This window comes from Solanum stenotomum, chromosome 5 (assembly GCF_019186545.1).
Source record: "Solanum stenotomum isolate F172 chromosome 5, ASM1918654v1, whole genome shotgun sequence".
NCBI classification, from domain to species: domain Eukaryota; kingdom Viridiplantae; phylum Streptophyta; class Magnoliopsida; order Solanales; family Solanaceae; genus Solanum; species Solanum stenotomum.
The window spans coordinates 32,399,951-32,403,926 of NC_064286.1; positions in this window are offsets into that span (position 1 = coordinate 32,399,951).

Below are 3,976 nucleotides of genomic sequence, written 5' to 3' on the forward strand. Positions count from 1 at the left end.
CCGAGCGCGTTTACTCAAAATGTTGACCTAAGTCAAACTTAAGCCAAAATTCAAAGGCTAAAACGCCTAATTGCACTGACTCACACTGAAAACCTCGGGAGTCATGTCGACCATGCTACTATCCTAAAATGACCCTTCCGGAGCTGATGAAATCGTCAGAACTGGATTCCGATGTCATCTTCATGAACTTTTGATCGAAAATGATCGTTCAAGGTTCAAAAGCTCCAAAACACAAAAACTCACATCAAGACCAAACGAACGACCAGGTGACCGAACTGTCAGTCCCAGCAAGTCGTAAATGACTTGGGGTCGCTATAGGAACGCTCTAAACGACACACAGAAGGCAAGACACAAAAATGACCTAGAGGGTCATTACAATTATCTACCATCACCACATCTGAAAAAGTGTTTTTCTTACTTTGTGATGTTTCCAAAAGAGTTTGAGTTTGAAAAGGACCAACTAATCCAACTCTGGATGGCAGAAGGGTTTCTTCGTTTATGCCAAGAGACCCATGTGATGGAAGACACCTGGAACAAGCTTTTTCCGCTTTTGTTGCAATATTATTTGCTACACGATGTTGAGCTAGATGTGCACAACAATATAACACACTGTAAGATGCATGACACTGTGCATGATTTGGCTGGAGATATTTTAAAATCTAAACTATTTGACGGAGAAATTTTTTCTCATGTTCGATACTTTGGGTGGGGCTCACCAAGTGATCAAATAGATAAGATAAGTTAGCCAGGTCGTTTGTGCACATTGTTCTGGATAAGAAATATATCTAGAGATATGATGTTGAGCTTTCAGTTCTTGAGAGCTTTCAGTATATTATATCTAATATATTTGAGATATCTTGATCTCTCTTACAATAAGATAAGAGCCTTGCCCAACTCCATTTGCAAGCTCTACAATTTGCAATCGTTTAGAGTCAATAACTGCTATATACTCGGGGAACTTCCAGATGAGATGGAAAATATGATAAGTTTGAGACACATATATTATAGATCTACTTGGGGATCATAGTTTATTATTAACAAAAACTTTCAGATGCCACTTAAGATGGGAAAATTGACTTATCTTCAAACCCTACAGTTTTTCAAAGTGGTTCCAAAGAAAGGTCGTCGAATAGAAGAATTAGGCCATTTGAAAAACTTTAGAGGTTAATTGACCATCGATGGTCTCTAATTGGTATGTAATATAGAAGAATCTCGAACAACATAACTACAAAAGAAATCGAATATCTACAAGTTGGTTTATTTATGGTCCCATGATGAATCAGAAGACTGTGAGATCAATTATGAGCATGTTTTGGATGGTCTTCAACCGCATCCTAACTTGAAAACCTTAGTGGTGGAGGACTATTTGGGACTAGATTTCCGTCGCGGTAGAGTGAAAAATTTCTACCAGATTTGGTTGAGTTGAAATTACATGCTTGCTGAAAGTGCAAGGCAACTCCATCGATTGGCCAACTTAAACTCCTTCGACATCTTGAGCTGATAGGATTCCATGAGTTGAAATGCACTGTACCTACATTTTATTGTGTGGAGGTTCACAATAATGGATCACTTAATAGTAGATCACCTTTTGTTTTGCTTGAAAGAAAATTCTAAGTGCTGCATATTGTGATTGTTAGACGAGATTCTGCATTAATTCTATAAATTCATATAGGTCTTTGAAAAGCTATCTAGAACACCCTTTTGAAAGAACATTGTAATAGGTATCTTGGAGGTGCCCCGAAATTAGAAAAGTGTTGTCTCCTATAACAGCCTCAACTAGATCCTCTATGTTCCACCTCTCGAGTACGTCTCTACCACTGAGTCAAAGCAAATATGCGCTACTTTTACAGATGTCGCGAAATAACTAAGTTAACTCTGGTGGAGCGCTTTGCGCATCCAACGTAGTTGAACTAGTAGAAGAAGCAAAGGAAGAAGTGGAATAACACCAATATAAAAGTGTTCCCGTTACTCAAAGAACAAGTATTGGAGGATATTCCAAGCCTTATTGAGTGGAATGAAGTGAAATTGTTGCTAACAGGAAATGGTGGTAAAGATGGAGTTGGAGTAAGAATTAAAGGATTTGGAAATGGCCATTGTTAAAAAGTACTACAAGTCAATTTGAAATCCTGCGTGAATTAAAAATTAAAGAAGTTGACAGTGAAATGCCATTGTTCAACTTGTGCAGAAACTTGACGTCTCTTGTAAAGCTTATTGTGGATGATGTGAAAGAGCTCACTTATCTGCCAGATGAGATACAGAAAACAATTCTTCTCTTCAACATCTATATGTCTCAGACTGCAGGCAGTTTCGTGAATTGCCACATAGTTTGTACAATCTTCATTCTCTTAAGAGCTTAAGGATTGACTGCTGCACCAATTTCAATTCCTTTCCTGTTCTCACTGGAGAGATCATTTTAATTCACTTCACATTCTTGAATTGTCCAATTATGATGGATTGACCAGTTTACCAAGTGGAATGCTAGAGCATTGTCGGTCTTTGGAGTCTTTGACGGTCAACAAATGTAACAACGTAGTTTCCTTCCCTTTACATTTTGGGGAAGTGCCTTCACTTTCATATTTGGATATATCACAATGTCCTAAATGTTGGGAAAGGCAAGCACAAAATAAATGTGCATGACAGGGCAATAGCAGAAGAAAACCCAATTCAATACTTCCCCTTTTATTTGAACCATGAGAAGACAAAATGATGCAAGAATAAAACTGTTTGGGCAGCAAACAAATCAACCAAGCAAGCAAACAAATCAACACAAGAGACACCAAATTTAATGTGGAAAACCTCTTCGGTGTGAAGAGTAAAAACCACAAGGCCAAAGCTCCACTATAATCAACAAGAGTTACAAAAGTGTTCTCCAAAATGGTCAACAACTAGGTGCCAAACAATGAGCAACAAAACTACAAGATAGCACCAAAAACTAGAGAAATAAAAGGAGCAAAAACACCAAATCGCAGCTACTGTTCACGAGCTAAAATATTGAGATATAAGACTACAAATCACCCTCTGTCAGTTCCCAATAAAAGATTAAGTTGAAAGGAATAGGCTGTCCAAATATCAGCTCAATCGGATAAGAAACGAAGCGGGAATCACAATTTGAAATTGGCTGCTAGATCTTGTGCGAAAATCTGCATTCTCTCACTATTCTCTCTATATGTCTGCACTCAATCTCTCGTGATTCTTCCCAAAATAAGACCTAAAAGAAAGTCTTACATATGCACCATAATATTGGGATTATGGGCAAAAGTTGGGTAGTCAAATTTGGGCTAAATTTATCCACAAAAGAAAGGAATGAAGACCCAAAACCTTGGACTTTTATTTATCCACATAGGAAGGGAAAAAGGCCCAAAATTCAACAATTCTCCCCCTACCGACTTTGTGGAGGAAACCGCCATCCCAGCGATCATGCCACATTCTTCAAACTTCCCTCTTGTCAAAGCTTTAGTCTTCATATCGGAACCATTATCATTGGTATGGATATTTCCAAGTTCAAACAACTTAGAATCCAACACATCTCGAATCCAATGATACCTCACATCAATGTGTTTAGACCGACCATGAAATGTTGAATTCTTGCCAAGATGAATAGCACTTTACTGTCGCAATAAAGTACATACCCCTCTTGAGCACAACCAAGTTCCCCAAAAATCTCTTCATCCAGATGAACTCTTTGCAAGCTTCAACAGCTGCAATAAGCTCAACCTCTGTAGTAGATAAAGCAACACATTTTTGTAATCTAGATTGCTAAGACACAGCTCCCCGTGCAAAAGTAATCAAGTAGCCTGAAGTAGACTTACGAGTATCAACATCACCAACCATGTCTGAATCATCATAACCACAAAGAATAGGATTCCATGTACCAAAACATAAACTCACACTAACAGTGCCACAAAGATATCTCATAATCCACTTTAAAGCATTCCAATGCTCTCTTCCCATACGGTTAACAATACCAACAACATGA